The following is a 21,765-nucleotide window of genomic DNA, read 5'->3' as shown; positions in this document are numbered from 1 at the left end:
GAATTGCTTGAACCCAGGAGGCGCAGGTTGCGGTGAGCCGAGATCGCGCCATTGCACTCCAGCCTGGGTAACAAGAGCGAAACTCCGTCTCAAAAAAAAAAAAAAAAAAAAAAAAAACAGTCTCAGTTTGCACATGATATCAACATAGTGCAGTCCCCAACAGGGAAGAGTAAATATTATTTTTATATATACACAAATGTCAATATATAATATATATTTGTACGTATATATGTTCTCCCCAAAAAACACAGATACACACACCACAAATCTGCCAATGTAAAGAAAAATTAATAGGCCCATGAATCCTGGACTATTTTCCAACAACACTTGCTTTAAAATAGAACTTACTCATCAATTAAAAAATTAAAACAAAACTATTAATCCAAGAAATGCCTAGTGAGCATAGATCCCTGTTAACTATGTACAAAATGTGGGAATTCAAATTAGATGTAAAAGTATTTCTTAAGGAATGCTACCACTTTGAGTAGGTCTAGCATTTGACTTAAAATCTTAAAATAATTATTTTGTATATCAAAGGAGTTCCAATTAGTGAATGTGCCAGTTGAACTTTCTTGGCCTGCTGTGACATTATCCATTTGCCTGACATATTTTATTCCTTTAGCTCTTATATTGGGTTAGGTTCTTATACACTGTTTTTGCACCACAAAGTAAAAGGGAGATTTAGCACATGACTGATCTTTGTTTTTTAGTTTGAGGCCCAAAGAACGTTAAAGTGTCTATAATCTCACCATTTAAGTTTCATTCCTCTCTCTCCTCCTCTCATCATTTAGCAGTATTCTCAAGAATAACCCACTGTTAAAAAAATTTGGTACATACAAATTCTTTTCTTTTTTTTTTTTTTTTTTTATACGGAGTCTCACTCTGTCACCCAGGCTGGAGTGCAGTGGCATGATCTCGGCTCACTGCAACCTCCACCTCCTGAGTTCAAGCGATTCTCCTGCCTCAGCCTCCTGAGTAGCTGGGATTACAGGCATGTACCACCACGCCTGGCTAATTTTGTATTTTTAGTAGAGACAGGGTTTCTCCATATTGGTCAGGCTGGTCTCGAACTCCTAACCTCAGATGATCTGCCTGCCTTGGCCTCCCAAAGTGCTGGGATTACAGGTGTGAGCCACTGTGCCCAGCAAAAATTCTTTTCAGTTTTTTCCATTTACACAGCTATATCAATCAATCTATACAGTTTTTACAAAAATTGATCAGGCTATCTATACTAATCTGTGACATGCTTTTTCCCCTTATACATCTGAACATCTTTCTGTGTCATCATACATAGATTTCCTCACTTGCAGTGACTGCATTACAACCTACTATGTGGCTGTACTGCGATTTATATGGGCATCCTCCATTGATATTTAAATAGTTTTAGGTAGATTTCTTTCCTTTTTTTTTTTTTTTGTTTCCTTTTTCATTTCTTTCTTTCTTTCTTTCTTTTTTTCAAATGGGGTCTTTGCTCTGTTACCCAAGCTGGAGTGCAGTGGCACGATCACAGCTCACCGCAATCTTGACCTCCTGGGCCCAAGTGATTCTCCCACCTTGACCTCCTTAGTAGCTGGGACTACAGGCATGCATCAACCTGCTCAGCTAATGTTGTATTTTTTGCAGAGACAGAGTTTCACCATATTGCTCAGTTGGTCTGGAAATCCTGAGCTTTAGCAATCCTTCCACCTCAGCCTCCCAAAATGCTGGGATTACAGTTGTGAGCCACCACACCTGGCCTATTTTTTCTTCTTTCATGCTGCTGAAAACACTGTTTCAGGGCGCATTATGTGGGTTTATGTGCTTGTGGTAACATTTCTGTAAGACAGATTTCTCCAGAGACCCAGTTCTTGCTAAGGTCACCATAACCAGCATGTGAAAGCCAATGGGACATTTCTTATCATTAACACATACTTTATCATCCTCTCTGTTCCTTGGAATCCTCCGCTTTCCTTCATACCACTTGTGCTGCTTCTTCTCAGTCTACTTTGCTCCCACCTCTTCCACAATGCAACCTCCTTCAGTTTTGTCTCGGCACTCTTCTCTTTGCATATTATATTCTGTCTCTAGACAACCTCATCAATGCCTGAGGCTTCAGTTACCATGTAAACTGGATTGGTACAGATATTTATGTTTTCATCCTAGACTGATATACTTTGGCTGTGTCCCCACTCAAATCTCATCTTGAATTGTATCTCCCATAATCTGTTTGTTAGAAATGCAGGACTTCAGGCACCCTCCCCACAACCCCACTCCACCTGCACTAGAGCTAGTGAATCAGAATCTGCATTAAGAAATATCAGGTGAGGTGGCCTGGCGTGGTGGTTCACACCTGTTATCCCAGCACTTTGTGAGGCCCAAGTGGGTGGATCACTTGAGCCTAGGCGTTCAAGACCAGCCTGGCCAACAAGGTGAAACCCCATCTCTACAAAAAACACGAAAATTAGCCGGATGTGGTGGTGCGCACCTGTAGTTCCAGCTACTCAGGGTGCTGAGGCAGGAGAATCACTTGAACCTGGGAGACTGTTTACAGTGAGCCGAGATCATGCCACTGCACTCCACCCTGAGTGACAAAGCGAGACTGTCTCAAAAAAATAGAAAAAGAAAAGAAAAACAGTGAAAGTTTGGGGGCACAGGGACGGATGGTAATAAACAAAAAAGTAATGCTTTGCCCTTTCGGTTTGTTTTCCCATGCTTGTTTCTTATGATAATGAGGTAATGAGGCTAGGGGAGACAGAAAGAAGCAGGAAGAACATTTTTTTTTTTTTTTTTTGGAGACAGAGTTTTGCTCTTGTTACCCAGGCTGGAGTGCAATGGCGCGATCTCGGCTCACCGCAACCTCCGCCTCCTGGGTTCAGGCAATTCTCCTGCCTCAGCCTCCTGAGTAGCTTGGATTACAGGCACGCACCACCATGCCCAGATAATTTTTTTTTGTATTTTTAGTAGAGACGGGGTTTCACCATGTTGACCAGGATGGTTTCGATCTCTCGACCTCGTGATCTACCCGCCTCGGCCTCCCAAAGTGCTGGGATTACAGGCTTGAGCCACCGCGCCCGGCCTAGGAAGAACCTTTGAGTGGGGAGGTGCTTGAGACTGGCCAAGGAGACACAATGAAAATTTGAAGAAACCTTTCCTTGGGATTCTGTCTAGGAGAGCTCTTTGGGGTGTTTGCCCAGCTTGGGAGCAACTGTGAACCTAAGTCTGCATTCACAAAGGAAAGTGCTGCCCCTGAGGTGCAGTCCTAGAAGACTTTGATCTTCATGCTTAAGCCACCTCTCTCTTAATTGACTTAGGACAGTAAAATTCCTTAAGAGAATATCTGTTTTTTCAAACAGAGGAATGAATATTTAAAAGTCCTTTTGGTCCCCTTTTACTGTTTCTTCCTGGGTTACCCTAGAGAAAGGCTTTCTAAAAAAAAAAAAAGGATTTCTAAATACTGGAATGGGGTACAAGGAAGGTTGTGAAATCAATGTAACTGAAACATTGAAAAATAATATGGCATCCAAGGCCTTTGAGGTGGTTAGACACTGCCTAAAAGCAGAATGATAGACCGAAACAGTGTTTAAGTACCTCAGCAACTCACATAGACAAACACAATGCTTATGTGTAAAATGAAGCTTTAGTGTTGAGTTCCTAAACATTTCACAAAAGTGTCCTTAAAATTTTGTACTCGAATTAATAGTTTGGTTTGCAAGAGCTACAGTGTAAGAACACTTAATAAAACAAGTGTATTTGTTGTTTTATTGAATGTTTAAGAAACATTCAAGATGATTCTTATTAGAAATCAATATTTCCTTTTGTGTTTTAAAAATCCAATTACTCTTTGTGTGTTTTTTATGTGTTTTAGGATTATAAATAATAATTTATATCTGAAGTATGAGTGTTATATGACAGAGAAGGATGGAATCTTAATGCATTATGCATAGACAAGAAAAAGTATTCTTAAACTTCTTTGCCCTTAAAGTTCTTTCTTATATCAGTTTGTTTCAGGTTGTAGATGCTTTAATTTACCTATGGAAAGAGACTCAAGTTAATAAGTTACTCTTAAATTACAAAGTATGCAAATTCAGCAGACTTTGATCAAGGCTGTTTTATACATTTTGTTAACTTGATCCACTTATGAGACTAAAAGCAATTGTGGAAAACATATTTTTTACATATGTTAAATGCCTTCCTATAATTTTAAAAATGTTCTGTAATTCATTCAAGCTGGTGGGATTTTTGTTTGTTTGTATTTTTGAGGTGGGTTCTTGGTATGTTATCCAGGCTGGTCTCAAATACCTAGGCTCAAACCATCCTTCCATCTTAGCCTCCCAAGTATATTAATTAAATTGGCAAACAACAAAATGCAATTAGTGGCTTATTTCTATTTATTAAAATTAAATGTAAGGTGATTAAGTGTTATAAGAAACTTCTTAGGCCAGGCACCATGGCTCATGCCTGTAATCCCAGCACTTTGGGAGACGGAGGTGGGTGGATCCCCTGAGGTCATGAGTTTGAGACCAGCCTGGCCAACATGGTGAAAACCCATCTCTCCTAAAAATATAAAAATTACCCAAGCCTGCTGGCAGGCATCTTTAATCCTAGCTACTCGGGAGGCTGAGGCAGGAGAATTGCTTGAACCTGAGAAGCAGAAGTTGCAGTGAGCCAAGATCATACCATTGCATTCCAGCCTGGGTGAAAAAACAAAAACAAAAACAAAAAAAGTTCTTAAAATATCTTGTACATCATATCTGCTTAAATTTTATGATGTGTATTTGGTAATGTATTTAGAAAATGGTAAGAACTTTAATGGATAAAAATATTAAAATAGATGAGATGATTCTATTTTTGTATGAGTAGCAAATGTTGAGAATTCTGTTAATAATATATATACTAATCAATTTATAATTCCCTATATAACTTTGTAGATATATGTATATAAAGATTTTTTTAAAAACAGTCTCGCCGGGCGCGGTGGCTCAAGCCTGTAATCCCAGCACTTTGGGAGGCCGAGGCGGGTGGATCACGAGGTCGAGAGATCGAGAACATCCTGGTCAACATGGTGAAACCCTGTCTCTACTAAAAACACAAAAAAGTAGCTGGGCATGGTGGCGCTTGCCTGTAATCCCAGCTACTCAGGAGGCTGAGGCAGGAGAATTGCTTGAACCCAGGAGGCGCAGGTTGCGGTGAGCCGAGATCGCGCCATTGCACTCCAGCCTGGGTAACAAGAGCGAAACTCCGTCTCAAAAAAAAAAAAAAAAAAAAAAAAAACAGTCTCAGTTTGCACATGATATCAACATAGTGCAGTCCCCAACAGGGAAGAGTAAATATTATTTTTATATATACACAAATGTCAATATATAATATATATTTGTACGTATATATGTTCTCCCCAAAAAACACAGATACACACACCACAAATCTGCCAATGTAAAGAAAAATTAATAGGCCCATGAATCCTGGACTATTTTCCAACAACACTTGCTTTAAAATAGAACTTACTCATCAATTAAAAAATTAAAACAAAACTATTAATCCAAGAAATGCCTAGTGAGCATAGATCCCTGTTAACTATGTACAAAATGTGGGAATTCAAATTAGATGTAAAAGTATTTCTTAAGGAATGCTACCACTTTGAGTAGGTCTAGCATTTGACTTAAAATCTTAAAATAATTATTTTGTATATCAAAGGAGTTCCAATTAGTGAATGTGCCAGTTGAACTTTCTTGGCCTGCTGTGACATTATCCATTTGCCTGACATATTTTATTCCTTTAGCTCTTATATTGGGTTAGGTTCTTATACACTGTTTTTGCACCACAAAGTAAAAGGGAGATTTAGCACATGACTGATCTTTGTTTTTTAGTTTGAGGCCCAAAGAACGTTAAAGTGTCTATAATCTCACCATTTAAGTTTCATTCCTCTCTCTCCTCCTCTCATCATTTAGCAGTATTCTCAAGAATAACCCACTGTTAAAAAAATTTGGTACATACAAATTCTTTTCTTTTTTTTTTTTTTTTTTTATACGGAGTCTCACTCTGTCACCCAGGCTGGAGTGCAGTGGCATGATCTCGGCTCACTGCAACCTCCACCTCCTGAGTTCAAGCGATTCTCCTGCCTCAGCCTCCTGAGTAGCTGGGATTACAGGCATGTACCACCACGCCTGGCTAATTTTGTATTTTTAGTAGAGACAGGGTTTCTCCATATTGGTCAGGCTGGTCTCGAACTCCTAACCTCAGATGATCTGCCTGCCTTGGCCTCCCAAAGTGCTGGGATTACAGGTGTGAGCCACTGTGCCCAGCAAAAATTCTTTTCAGTTTTTTCCATTTACACAGCTATATCAATCAATCTATACAGTTTTTACAAAAATTGATCAGGCTATCTATACTAATCTGTGACATGCTTTTTCCCCTTATACATCTGAACATCTTTCTGTGTCATCATACATAGATTTCCTCACTTGCAGTGACTGCATTACAACCTACTATGTGGCTGTACTGCGATTTATATGGGCATCCTCCATTGATATTTAAATAGTTTTAGGTAGATTTCTTTCCTTTTTTTTTTTTTTTTGTTTCCTTTTTCATTTCTTTCTTTCTTTCTTTCTTTTTTTCAAATGGGGTCTTTGCTCTGTTACCCAAGCTGGAGTGCAGTGGCACGATCACAGCTCACCGCAATCTTGACCTCCTGGGCCCAAGTGATTCTCCCACCTTGACCTCCTTAGTAGCTGGGACTACAGGCATGCATCAACCTGCTCAGCTAATGTTGTATTTTTTGCAGAGACAGAGTTTCACCATATTGCTCAGTTGGTCTGGAAATCCTGAGCTTTAGCAATCCTTCCACCTCAGCCTCCCAAAATGCTGGGATTACAGTTGTGAGCCACCACACCTGGCCTATTTTTTCTTCTTTCATGCTGCTGAAAACACTGTTTCAGGGCGCATTATGTGGGTTTATGTGCTTGTGGTAACATTTCTGTAAGACAGATTTCTCCAGAGACCCAGTTCTTGCTAAGGTCACCATAACCAGCATGTGAAAGCCAATGGGACATTTCTTATCATTAACACATACTTTATCATCCTCTCTGTTCCTTGGAATCCTCCGCTTTCCTTCATACCACTTGTGCTGCTTCTTCTCAGTCTACTTTGCTCCCACCTCTTCCACAATGCAACCTCCTTCAGTTTTGTCTCGGCACTCTTCTCTTTGCATATTATATTCTGTCTCTAGACAACCTCATCAATGCCTGAGGCTTCAGTTACCATGTAAACTGGATTGGTACAGATATTTATGTTTTCATCCTAGACTGATATACTTTGGCTGTGTCCCCACTCAAATCTCATCTTGAATTGTATCTCCCATAATCTGCATGTGGGTAGGTAATTAAATAACGGGGGTGGGTTTTCCCATGCTGTTCTTATGGTAGTGAATAAATCTCATGAGATCTGATGGTTTTATAAAGGACAGTTCCCCACACATGCTATCTTGCCCAGTGCCATGTGAGATGTGGCTTTGCTCCTCTTTCGCCTTCTGCCATGATTGTGGAACTGTGAGTCTATGAAACCTCTTTTTCTTTATAAGTTACCTAGTCTCAGATACGTCTTTATTAGCAGCATAGAACAGACTAATACCTACACCAAGACTCTGGATTCTACAACCATGAAGAGTGAAACACATCTATAAACTTTTTAAGTTACTTTTGATTTATTTTTCTACTTCATACCTCTCATGACCCCTGACCCATAAATCCTACTGCCACAAACTCATTATATCTAAAACCTTACTCATAATTCCATCAAACCCAGTCCTCCCCAGTATTTCTATCGTAGTGAGTGGTAGGTATTGCCATTCAAACAGTTGTACAAGCGGATATAAATACCCTTATAAAATTAATCATCCAGCATAGTTTTACCTCCTAAATATTTATTTATTTAGTCCATCCACTTTCCCCATCTCCACTGCTACCCAACTAAGTCATGCTGTTACTGTCACTCACCATCGTAATATCTTCCTAGTTGAGCTCTGTCACTCACTCTTCTCTACCCTAATGGAATTTCCATCTATAGCCAGCCATGCAGAGATGATGGGGAACAGCATTCAGACAAAAGGAACAGAAAATGCAAAAGACTCTCAACTCTCATATGCGAATAAGCTTGGCTTGCTGGACCTGTGTAATAGGTGGATGTGGTGAGAAATGAACAGATTGAGGAAATGTTTCTGTACACTGTTCTTTCTGTCTGGAATGTTTCCCCTCCTTTTCACCCACTTTATTCCTACATTCTTCCCTTTTTCTCTGATTATTCCTATTCATTCTTTTATCTTACTTCCCCAGGAAGTCTTTCCTCACTCTGCAGACTTGATCAGTCCTCTCATGTGCATGTGTTATACACCTTTCCTTCATAAAATACAACACATTGTAGTTTAGTAACATCAATCTCTTTGGTGATTTGATTCATTTTTCTATCTCCTTCATGAAAACTGGCTCCATGAGGGTCTGGACCGATCTCCTTGCTCAATATGGTGTTTTTGTTTTTTGTTTTTGAGACAAGAGTCTCGCTCTATTGCCCAGGCTGGAGTGCAGTATCATGATCTTGGCTCACTGCAACCTCTGCCTCCTGGGTTCAAGCGATTCTCCTGCTTCAGCCTCATGAGTAGCTGGGACTACAGGCGTGTGCCACCATGCCCAGCTAATTTTTGTATTTTTTTTTTTTTTTTTAGTAGGAATGGGGTTACACCATGTTGGTCAGGATGGTCTCGATCTCTTGACCTCGTGATCAGCCCACCTCGGCTTCCGAAAGTGCTGGGATTATAGGCATGATCCACTGCACCTGGCTGGTTTTTCTGCTTTTTAACACAGATGAGGCACTTGATAAATACTTGTTAAAGTGGGATTGTTAGGTCAAAGGTATGTGCCTTTTAAATTTCAGTAGATATTGCCAAATTACTTTCTCCCAAATGTGTACTGCTTTACATTTCTATTAATCATTTATGAAAGCACTTATATCCTCTCATCCCCAGCAGTCCTGTACATTAGTATTCTGTTTGATTTCACCACTCTAGTAAATGGTCATTTGCATTTTTTCTTCTTGAGAACCTACATTTTGGACAAATTTCATTATATTAGCTCAGGTTCATACCAGACATTTTAGGCCTAAATGAAATATGTTTATTTTGGTAATGCTTTCCTCCGATCCTCCAGCTCTCCAGTTTGCATGTGACATACTGAATACTCCTTGTTTGGATATTTCTGTGCTGTAAACTATATGCTACTTTGGCAGTCATGCTCTATACAACTAGGAGAGGTTAGGTGCCAGTAAAAGACGGGTGGGTTCTGGGCATCCAGATGAGAAGGATGCAACAAATTAAAAGGAGAATCAAAGAAAGGGATGAATCAGAGTTAGAAATGAGCAGAGTCTTGCAAGACTGGAGCCAAGGTAGGATCTGACGGTATGAAAGATCTTGAGCAAAGTGTTCCCAAGATCTTGATAGCACCTTAAGAACTTTGTAGGGCCCCTATTTCTTCAGTGTCTTGGTGAATGTAGAGCAGAGACATAAAACGGAATTAGGAAGAGAAAGAAGATTTGTTGGGCAGTGAAACAATATAGAACCCAGATCTGAAAAAACTTGGATTGAGGAAATTGAGCAAAGAAATCTAAGAACAAGGACCACTAAGATCTTGCCCATTTGGACAAACTTGGACCTTGATGTTCATAAATGTACCCTAATAGACCGTCACTCTTGTATTAAGGTGGTGTTCTTGCAAAAAGATAGTACATTCTCTTTTAAGAAGGGACCTGGGATAGGGTTATGTTTTGGGGGAAAGGGTTCTGTTTTTGGCATCTTATCCCATGAGTGCAAAGCCCTGGGGCCATGGGTGATAACAGTAGGAGATGTCAGCAAAGGTAGTTGTCATTGCTGGGGACTTGGGCATAAGGCATGCACTATCAATGGTTGTACTTATGGCCATAAAAAATAGTAAGCAGAAATCTCAGATGCTGGAAAAGGAACCCACAGCTGTAACAGTAATGACTGAGTCTCTAGAACCCTAGGCTGATAATAAATTTTTTTTTTTGGTTGTTTGTTTGTTTGTTTGTTTTTTGAGACAGAGTTTCACTCTTGTTGCCCAGGCTTGAGTGCAATGGCGCAATCTCAGCTCACCGCAACTTCTGCCTCCCAGGTTCAAGCAATTCTCCTGCCTCAGCCTCCCGAGTAGCTGGGACTACAGGCACGCGCAACCATGCCCAGCTAATTTTGTATTTTTAGTAGAGATAGGGTTTCTCCATATTGGTCAGGATGGTCTAGAATTCCCGACCTCAGGTGATCCGCCCCCTTCGCCTCCCAAAGTGCTGGGATAATAGGCGTGAGCCACCGTGCCTGGCCTAAACTTAATAATAGTAAGTACTAACAGTTTGGGGGCAGGAAAGAAGTAGAAGGGGGCAGGATCTTTTTAAAATTTGTTTAAGGCCTAAGCAAATTGTGAACCAAGCTACCAAAATCTGGGGGACTAAGGCAGAGAGAAATGAGGTGGAGTCTAACGATGGCCAAGCCCCGAGATTCATCACAGTCTGTCCGAATGTCTTCTATCACCTCCATCTTCACTGTGCTCTGGAGCAATTTTATAATTGATTTTTGTAACATGTAACAGTTTCTTGTGCTGAACTATCTATCGGAAGAAATGATCTCCTTTGGAACATTTAGTCTTAAAATTCTGAAATGGGGTGAATGCTGAAACGGTGAAATGGAGCCATCAGGTACTGAGGGTGCATGAAGTTTGGTTTTCCTTTAATTTCCCCATTGTCTGGGGAGGATTTCAGTGTACAGTTTCTGGTGCATTGTCCAGGCTTGTGTTCAATGCTTCACTTAATGTGGATTTCTTTTTCCTGACAGAATATACTTTACTATTAAATAAATCTCACTACTAGGAAGTCAGATAGGCTCCCTACATTTTCCCATTTTGTTTCACCTCATTGCTTATAACTCATGATAGTAAATAATTCCTCTCCCAGCATGGCACTTTGAAATAAGCACTACTGTGTTTTGACAACGCTCTGTAAGATTTTCTATTGTGTTACTGTTAAATATTTTACTTACAATCTCTCCTGGTTCCAATTATTACAACCAATTTGAGTCAGCACAACATACTTCAGCCCTCACTATCTGTTCTACCTAGATGAATGTTTGTAAATGTCTCACCTTTAGAATATATTAAAAAGCCCTTTGAATATCTTTGGAAATATTGATGCTGTAAATGAGGAGAAACATCTGGATTTAACATGTTTTTATGTGTGCCCAGAAATGAGAGAATTGTAGTGAATTTTGACTCTAAAAAAATGCTAACAGCAATAACAACAATTGCAACAACAAAAATTTTTAAACGTGTTCCCCAGAATGGTAGGTAAGAACTAATCTTAACAATAATAAATCATTATGGCTTGGCTGTCTTTTTCTTTTTCTTTTTTTTTTTTTTTTTTTGGAGTGCAGAGCTCACTACAGGGTTCAAGTGATTCTTGTGCCTCAGCCTTCTGAGTAGCTGGCACTACAGGCATGTGCCACTATGCCCAGCTAGTTTTTATATTTTTAGGATAGACAGAGTTTCACCATTTTGTCCATGCTGGCCTCAAATTCCCGACCTCAAGTGATCTGCCCGCCTTGGCCTCCCAAAGTGCTTGGATTACAGGCGTGAGCCACCACACCCAGCCAGCTGTCCTGCTTTTGTTCATGAAGACGAATATAATCTTCCTATTAGTCTTTCTATTCAAATGAAGCCAGTGTAACTTTCAGTGTATCGTAGTAGCAGCAAGAATATTTCACATACAGCTAATTTTTAAACAGGGAATTGATAAATAATATTTTCCTACAAGGAAAAAAAAATCAGCTCTCTAAATATGAGAACTCATTGTCAAGGCAAAAAAGCTAGCCAACTGCTGAACAAAAGCTGGCTGTGGTATAGGCAGTTTAGTTGGCAGTCCTATCACTACCTGCTGTGTGTATTTATGTCCAGATGGCCAAAATGCTAAGCAAATCCTTGAAGCACAGGTGGTGGTGAGATGCTGATTCTGCATGGGAGGTTGTGTGTGAGCACCCACCTTCCACAGCATGTAGCTCTCTAAGTGAACCCTGCCAAGCCCCAGAGTCATTGCTATTCATCTGTGGATGGTGATTGATGATGCTGAGTTAGGGGATCCTTGGGTAAGGAACAAGGCAGCTGAGTGAAGAGACGCTTTCCTTCCCTGATCTGAGATAGTGTTTCTTAAGCTGTGGTCTATGCACCACCTGAATTGGTATTATCTGGGTGCTTAATAAAATTGCTAAGCAAGTCCAGTCCTATTTCTGACTTAATCAATTTTTACAGATACAGTTGAGGAGTCTGCATTTCTTAGCAAGATTTTTTTTTTTTTTTTTGAGACAAGGCCTCACTCTGTCACCCAGGGTGGAGTGCAGTGTTGTGATCTTAGCTCACTGTAGCCTCACCCTCCTGGGCTCAAGTGATTCTCCTACCTCATCCCCTGGAGTAGCTGGGACTATAGACACATGCCACCATGCTTGGCTAATTTTAAATTTTTGTAGAAAGGGGGTTTCACCATGTTGTCCAGTCTGGTCTCAAATTTCTGGGCTCAAGTGATCTGCATACCTCGGCCTCCCAAAGTGCTGGGATTACAGGCATGAGCCACCACGCTTGGCCAAGGTACATTTTTAAACAAGCTCTCAGGATGATTCTTCTGAGCACTAAATTTAAGAACCATTGATTTGACATTAGTCGGATAACACATGCAGGCAATTTGTTTATGAAATTTAAAGAGAGCACAAAGGCCCATCTGTCTATAGGCACAGGATATCCAACTAAGTGCCTAACCACATAGCTTTCTCCGGCTCCTGGTGATCTTTCCCAAATAGTAAACTGCCTCAATATTTACATTTAGACAATGCAACCTATGGCAATTACACAACTGGATTTTCTAGGACAGTTCCAACTTAATCTCAGTTCATTCTTTTCAAGTAAAGAAAAATATTTGAATATTAAATCGTGTATTTGGAAAATCTCATTTATCCCTGCTCTTTCTGTATCATTCAATTATTAAGAGTATCAGGAACACTCCATAAAGCTGAGTGCAGTGGCTCAGGCCTGTAATCCCACCACTTTGGGAGGACGAGGTGGGAGGATTGCTTGAGACCAGGAGTTTGAGACCAGCCTGGGCACCATAGTGGGACTTTGTCTCTACTAAAAAAAAAAAAAAAAAAAAAAAGTTGGATATGATGGCTCACACCTGTAGTCCCAGCTACTTGGGAGGCTGAGGTGGGGAGGGTAACTTGAGTCCAGAAGAGTGAGGCTGTAGTGAGCCATGATTACGCCACTGTACCCTAGCCTGGGCAGCAGAATGAGAATCTGTATTTTTTTTTTTTTTTAAAAAGAACACTCTATATGGACTCTTCTCTAGAGTGAGGTGACACAGAGAGCAATTAGTGGAATTCCTGGTTTTCAGCTTTTAAGAAGTCTTTATAAATACGTAATAGAAGCAATAGTCTAAAAGCCAAAGCATTTTTAAGTTATATGAAAGAGAATCAGAGAAAAAGAAGTGTTTGTGGATTGTTTTTAATTCAAGAACTAGATTTTGAATATCAAGAGTCAAGTTTAGTAAGTGGCAGTGACAAGATTCAAACCCAGATCTGTGATTGCAAAGGCTAAGCTCTTGAACTCAACATTATACCTGCATCTCTCTTTTGCTTGCTTTCTATTTCAGTGTGGTCTGTGCTAAGGTATGTCAGACTCTTACTACTTTTTGCAGGTGTTTTTTTTTCAATTTCCATTTGTTTTGATTTCCAGGTTTTCCTAAAGTATCTCCCACAAATTGCTTACATTCCCAGTAATTACCTCTATTTGCCTATCCTATAATGAGGGCCCTGTGTTTTCTGGCCAACAGCGTTTTCATTCTGTTTATATTACTGATGGAACTAATGTTTGCTTTTGTTCCTTCTGGAGGGAAAAGTAAGTTCATCATTGAAATCTAAACTGAAAGTGCATCCCCCATCAGGTAAAATATGGATGCTACTTTACTGCAGTCCCATCTGGGATCTTCCCAGGTGTTCCATAAACTAAGTGCTGTGGTCTGAATGTTGATGTTCCTCCAAAATTCATTCGTTAACATCCTAGCCCCCAAAGTGATGGTATTAGTAGGTAGGGACCTCTGGGAGGTGATTACATTGAGAAAACACAGCCTTCATGATTGGGTTAGTGCCCTTATAAAAGAGGCTACAGAGAACCAGTTTGTCTCTTCCAGCATGTGAAGACACAGGGAGGATATGCCATCTCTGAGAATGTGAACCCCCACTAGAACCCAACCATGCTGGCACTCTGATCTTGGCCTTCCCAACTTCCAGAACTCTGAGAATCAATTTCTATTGTTTATAAGCTGTCTAGTCTGTGGTCTTTTGTTATAGCAGCCCGAACAGACTGAGATACCTGGCTACAGAAATTCTGGGATATTATTATAAACAATTTCATACCCTATGTTTGTGAAGCCTGTTCTAATTATTTGACACTATAGATAATTACTTAAAGAATCAATGACTTAAAAAATACTTTATTCTTGTATCTCCAATTTTGTGGATTTGGGGGCTTCAGCTGGGCAATTCTAACTTAGAATCTCTTATGCAGTTGATATTAGGTGTTGGCTGAGGCTGGAGTCATCCAAGAACACAATTGCAGTACAAGAGAGGTTCTTCACTCATGTCTTGTACATGGGCTAAGATGGCTTGAATAGCTGGGAGCAGTCTGATCTTATTTCTCCATGTGACCTCTCCATGTGGCTAGCTTGGGCTTCCTTACAGCAAGGAAATCTCAGGGTAGTCAGAGTTCATATATAGTAGCTGTCTTTCCCTGGAGTGAACATTCCAAGATTCCAAGGTGAAAGCTGCAAGGCTTCTTCTGACCTAGCATTGGAAACTATGCAGAATCACTTTTACTGCATTCTATTAATCCTATGATAACTAATAGATCTTCAGAGAAGTGACTACAAAGGGGAATGAATACTGGTAGGTATGGTTCATTAGGAAACTGCTGTGGTTTGAAAATGTGCCCCAAGTTTATGTGCTAGAAAGTTAATCCCCGGTGCAGCAGTGTTGAAAGGTGGAACCTTTTAGAACTGATTATGTCATGAAGGCGCTGCCTTATGAATGGATTCAGGTCATTATCACAAAGGTGGGTTCATTATCAAGGGAAGTAAGCTCCCGATATAAGAATAAGTTGGGCTCCATCTCTGTTCTTGCTCATGCTCACACTTCTGCCTTCTGTCTTTTGTCCTGGGATGACCCTTGCCAGATGCTGGTACCATGCTCTTTGACTTCTCAGCCTCTAGAACTGTGAGCCAAATAAACCTCTATTGTTTATAAATTACCCAGCCTGTGATATTCTGTTACAGCCTCAGTAAAAAGACTAAGACAGAGACCATCTTTTAGAAAATAGCTACCACACAGTTTAGACCTATAACTGTTTTCCCTCAGGCCACCCCAGCTGAAGGAAAAAGGCAAGGATATGACTAAGACTTATAATGCTAACAGAAGTAGCTTTTCAAATTCTCTCTCATCATTTGGCTGGTTTCCAAAATATGTTCAAATTTTTCAGCTTCCAACATTAATGATATTTTCTGCAATCTGGTAACTTCATTTAGCAACTGCTTCTTCTGTTATCTCAGAATATGACCTTGATATTATTGCTGAGGTCTGACCTTGCTATTTGAATGATGTCAATCTTACTGCTTCTCCCTGAGGTGTGACAGTCCTCTGATTTACTTGAAGGAGTCTTTCCTTCGATATCAGTGTTACAGATTTTTATTCGATTCCCAAAAGTGTAGTTTAGTTCCCTCAAAATTTTAGAATCATTTTATCTGTATTTTATTCAATTCCTCCAGGTCAAAGGGAATTTAGTGGCATCACTTGAAGACACACTCAAATTTATCTTTCAATTCCCCAGCTTGAACGAATAGCCTTCTGTTTCCTGGGATTCCTCTATTGGTTCCACATATACTTCACTGGTTAACTCAAGATCTCTTTAAAGAGGTGTAATGAGTCAGAATTATGGGGGTCCAGAGAGGCAGCAAATGTGCAACTTTGTTGATCCTAACTCATCATTCTCCAATGCTGGGCATTTTAGGGGTCTAAACTAAAATTGCTGAGTTTGAATCATGTAAGAATGAAAGCACAGAGATAAGAAGATTAGTACTGAAATATTAGCTTCATTAAACTGATTTGCACCCATAGTTTTAGATTTGTGGCTGAAGGAGATTGAAAACAGAGTTCTGGCTTTTTTCTCCAGAAACTGAACTTCCTCCTGCAGAAAATTTCCTGCTAAGATTATTACATCTTAGAGCACAAACTGGAATGATAGAGTCATGTGGCCAGGCTGGCTCCTCAAAGGATCCCAGAAGGGGTGAGCTAAGCCTGGCCAAACATGTCCTTCTTAAAAATTCACCCAATCAGCAAGTCATTTCTCTCATGGGGTAGAGTGAGGAGTGAAAAGAGGCTGAGAGCGATCCTATTCCATTCATCCCTCCAAGGAAAACATGAGGAGAGGCAAATATATGTTTTTCTGTATTGAACATCTCCCCCTCCCTCCCTCCCTGCCCAGGTATGTTAGAGAAGGAGCACACAGGCCTCTGAAATTCCCAACATTCGTGCCTCTCATTGCCAGGAGGGCAATCGGCCTGTGGTGGAATGCCAGAGATCCTGAGTTAGGCATGCCATAAGTACGCTCACCTACCTCTGAATCTTTTTTTATATTGTTTCAGAAATACCATTGTAATTACCAAATAAAACCACGTCTACAAAAGCGAGGTAGAAAGATAAGGATAAACACAACTTCGGATTTAGGAATATGATCCAGAGCCTGATGAGACCCTTCACTATGACCTAGTAAGTCACAATTTTCTACCCATCATGTTTCATTTGAAGGACTGTTTGTATTGTATAGTACAAATGAAGCAGGAGTTTTATATGTTTTTATCTAGATATATGAATAGGTGTGTGCATGAATATGTATGTAAATTACCTGTTCATGGCAGTATATGCATATGTAAATGTGATACCTGTGTTTTCCTGACATAAATACTTCATAAGTTTCTGTTATGAGGTTTGAGACTGGAGGTTTGGACCCCTGTGTGTTGCCTTTGAGCTACCTCTCACATGTAATTTGCACATTAAACATGCATGCATGCTTCTTTATAGCTCTATAATTGTCACATCTACATAATATATGTGCTGAATAGACAAAGAGCTTATTTTCCTTTTGAATTAAAATTTCAAAAATACTAATCCATCTTCCGAAGCAAAAACACTGATCAAAGCATGCAATAAGATACTCATTAACACCGAGCAATGAAAAACCGGTTGTAATTATGGTATGCAGTAAGTTCTGGTGGTGGGCACAGAGAACTATGCAATGGGCTTTACAAGTCATAACTCCACCTCAGCATGTCTGACAAGCAGCCAGACCCTACCTTGGGTCTCCTGTAATTACCCAACATCCCAGGAATGTTGTACAAATTAGTTTCTGAGAAACATTTTTAAAAGATCATACGAGTAAATAAGGAGCAAAACATAAGATCTTTACTATCCCATTGTATTTTATGTTTAATAAACACTTACATAGTATCAATCAGGTATTGTTCTAGGATCTTGAAATAGATTAGCTCATCTAGCCCTCATAGCAAATCAGTAAGTTAGAAACTATTATTATTCCCGTATTGTCTGTTGGGGTGGGGGGGATTGAGGCATAGCAAAGTTAAGCAGGTTGTCTAAGGTCAGCCAGCTGAGACTTGAATGTTGGCAAGGCTGGTGCAAAAGATCATGCACACAATCACCCTACCTCCCTCCTTCCAGCCTGAACATATGATACCCAATAGCATTCTAGTCCCTGCGACCCTACTGCTCCTTTAACCCGATGGAGCTTCCAGTCTCCCTCTTTAAAAGAAGATTAGTTTATAACTATTATTTACTAAACCCATTCCAGTAGATGAGAACAAATGAAATGGACCTTGAGTTTCTCAAAGGTTTTTCCTGATTCAACATCGAATTTTAATTGTCTGCAAGGTTTTATGAGTATTTTAAGATAAACCTATCAATTGGTTGAAAATTGATAAACAAATTCTAATTTGTTATGCTATTTCAGTTGTTGCAAGTAAGATTTGAGGCAAATTGCATGAGTTGATGCATATAACATGAAAAGGATTTGATAGCTTCCACCCGTGAAGCTTTAACCCCCTGAGTATTTACTCTTGCAAATTGCTTCCTCCATGTTCTAGCAGATGCCTTCTTAGTAGTCTAGTTCCTGAAATGATAGTCTAGTTCCTGAAATGAATCCATCTTCTCAGTTGTGTTCCTAGGTCCAGACCTTAAACCCTGGCCACAATTATGAACACTAATTGGTAGGCTCAGCAGAGAGGCTAAGGGTTGAATAGGCACCAAGAACAAAAGTAGGTTCTCTCCTTAGAGCTGTGTGAATGAAAAGGGTGGGAAAGGTCAGCTTGCTGCTGCCTGCACTGAATCCAGTCTGAAAGAGAGGACTTCATTCTGGCACATCTCCCAGCAAACAAAATAGAAAAGAAATCCCACAAGGCAAATTTTTCTCTTTGGATTTTGTCAGATTATACAGATCTTATAGAAAAGCACACACAAAAGAAACCAATCTACCCCATAGCTTTTGGGACAAAATGAGATCATATTTAGACAGTGGCTTTGGGTTCTACAAACTGTCTGAGGAGCTCTTGCCCTGTGACTTTGCTTTGCTGAGAGCTTATTGTTGAACCCAGCCAGCGACTCACTCCAGGATCCTAGGGTGGTCTGGCAGGCATGGTTCTAGGGCATCCTGTGCCCATTGTGCCAAGGATGCAAGGACAGGAAGGCAGGAGCAGGATTCTCTAGATATGAATAAACAGAGGGGAGGCTTTCAATGACTTCGATGGGAAAAACATCACACACAGCTTTTCTTTTGAAGTGGCAGTGACATTATGAAATGAATAGTTTTTCCTCTCAGCACAAAATGGGAGCAGTTTCCCTGGGGCATTTTTGCTCAGGTTTTTGACCAACAGGAATGCAAGGTCTGGATTTAGGTGAAAGTAGAAAAGTACTTAAATGTCTAATGGATTCTGTTAAAAATTCGTATAGTTTGATTTCTGTAATTTTCCAAATGAGAATCATGAATGGATTTTCCCTCTATCTAGAAGAGTTCTAGGTATAAGAAGTTTGATATGTGTGGCCCATGGCAAAATAGTTTAAAACAGCCCAAATCCTTTCATCAAATGACCAAATTAAATGATCATATTGAGCACAGGGTCATTTAACTCAATCGTAATATTTAGATGTACAGAAAACACTATGAAGATAACAGCTCATATTGGAGATTGTAACCAGAGAGACACTCTAGTTTGTGATTGATTGTTTTTTGTTTTGTTTTCTGAGATGGAATCTCCCTCTGTTGCCCAGGCTGGAGTGCAGTAGCGCCATCTTGACTCACTGCAACCTCTGCCTCCTGGGTTCAAGCGATTCTCCTGCCTCAGCCTCCCAAGTAGCTAGAACTACAGGCTAATTTTTTGTATTTTTTTTTTTTTTTGAAGAGACAGGGTTTCACAGTGTTGGCCAGGCTGCTCGCAATCTCCTGACCTCAAAAGATCATCCACCCGCTTCGGCCTCCCAAATTGCTGAGATTACAGGTGTGAGCCCCTGCCCCAGCCCCTGCCTGAGCCCCTGCCCCTGTCCCCGCCAATTGTTTTAAATCAAACTCATCAAACACTTGAAACAAACATGATTCAATGGGCCATTAGGTGTTGGAGTAAATTTGAACACGACCATAAACTCAAAGAGCATTCATGAATATTTTTTGATAGTAAAATTGGAATTCCCCAGGTTTAATGATTTATGCAGGAAAATAATTGCCAAATCTTTTCCAAATCTAGATTGGCATTTTCTAAACCTGGATCCCCCTTTTCCTTTGTAATTTATTTGGCTGGTCTTTATGCCTGGCTGAGTTTATCAGCTCTTCCCCTCCAGATTCTCTCCATCCCTACAACAATTGAGAAACTCAAGAAAGGAGAGTTGAACCCTGGTTTAACTCTTAATGCCCTGGCATGTTGAATCACTTCTACTGCTAAAGACCAAGAACTCTCAGCTGGGTGTGGTGGCTCATGCCTGTAATCCCAGTACGTAGAGAGACTGAGGGGAGAGGATTGCTTGAGCCCAGGAATTCAAGCTGGCAGTGAGCTATTACCGTATCACTGCACTCCATCCTGGGCAACAGAGCAAGAGTGAGGCACTGTCTCCGAAAAAGAAACAAAGAAGGAAAGAAAGAGAGAGAGAAGAAACAAAGAAAAAGAAAGAGAAAAGAGAGGGAGGGAAGGGAAAAGAAAGAGAAGGAGAAAGAAAAGTATTTCTGGCAAACTAAGGTCTTTCACAAATATTACAACTTTGGGGTTCTTATGTTTTATTATTTTGTACTATATTGTACAGAAATGCTACAATCACATTGTAGTAATATCATTTAATTGATCTGTATAAATATCTATAATGTATGATATAATTAGTAATACAAGGAGTACACTTTATTTGTTTCTTTAGTTCTGAATACAAAAGTTTACATAAATACAGCACAAAGGAATTTTCTGGAAGTGTTGGCAGCTAAGCAGCTGGACCAGTGTTTTTTTTTTCTTTCCCCCTCCAAAACGATTTCTTCCTATAAGAATTCCATGGCATACTACAGATATCACCAGAACCTTTTTTCAACAAACTGACATTAAAACTCAAACAAATTCAAAGAAAAGGGAGACGTGTTTCTGAAGCCATGTGGTGAGACTAGCATCCTAAAAAAAAAAATGTTGATTCCGGCAGATGTGCTTCCCCTTTCAAAATGATAAAATCTAGAAAGCTTTTATTTCTCTTGAAGATCACAACAATTTGGCTTTCTGACATATCACGGAGAGTGTACTCTCCAAAGGCACAAAAATAAATGTTAACCTAGTGAGTGCTGGCACATTATTTGAAGTACGCTAGCAGTGTTTTCCTTTTCTGGAGAAAACAGCCTGAACCACACGCCTGCCCCTACCATCTCTAAGGAATTCATGCTTCTGAGGCCCTGCTGCAGAAACTTTTTTTTTTTTTCCCCCGAGACGAAGTCTCGCTCTTGTCCTCAGGCTGGAGTGCAGTGGTGAGATCTCGGCTCACTGCAACCTCTGCCTCCCGGTTGCAAGCAATTCTCCTGCCTCAGCCTCCGGAGTAGCTGGGATTACAGGTGTGCACTACCATGCCTGGCTAATTTTTGTATTTTTTATAGAGTTGGGGTTTTATCATGTTGGCCAGGCTGGTCTGAAACTCCTGAGCTCAGGCAATCTGCCCACTTCGGCCTCCCAAAGTGGAGGTAGGATTATAGGCATGGTAGGATTATAGGCATGAGCCACCGAGCCCGAGCCCGGCAACAGAAACCTTTTAATTGTTCAAGTCTCCTTCCTCTGCTAAGATAGTACTGTTTGGGGCAGACAGATCAGATGAATGAGCAGAAGTCCTGGCTCTCCAGCTACAGTTGTGTGGTGACATCCGTATCAGTCCCACTGATACTTTATCCTCCTTCTAGATAAACAAGCATCACCATTTACAAAAATCGTATATTACTTCAAAGGCTACTTAGTGAGCTTCATTCCTCTGAGAAATACCAACCTGTTGATCTTGCTCAGGACTCCCTCACTGTAAAACCCACCCCCCTCAACCCCCAACCCCACCCCCTGCCCAATGTATTCTAGGCAATTGCAGTCAGTAGG

General features: G+C 40.3%; 1 long non-coding RNA gene across 1 annotated transcript in view; it reads left to right on the top strand.

Annotated features, from left to right (window-relative positions):
* LOC141584606 (uncharacterized) overlaps positions 1-21,765 on the top strand; it is a 127,389-nt gene that overhangs the window by 51,059 nt on the left and 54,565 nt on the right. Inside the window, exon 4 of the long non-coding RNA XR_012517756.1 lies at positions 16,753-16,876. This is a non-coding gene — a long non-coding RNA (uncharacterized LOC141584606). The remainder of the gene's footprint in view (positions 1-16,752; positions 16,877-21,765) is intronic.

This window comes from Saimiri boliviensis, chromosome 5 (genome assembly GCF_048565385.1).
Source record: "Saimiri boliviensis isolate mSaiBol1 chromosome 5, mSaiBol1.pri, whole genome shotgun sequence".
Classification (NCBI taxonomy): domain Eukaryota; kingdom Metazoa; phylum Chordata; class Mammalia; order Primates; family Cebidae; genus Saimiri; species Saimiri boliviensis.
Note: the sequence above shows the minus strand (reverse complement) of the source record. Positions and strands in the feature narration are given on the sequence as shown.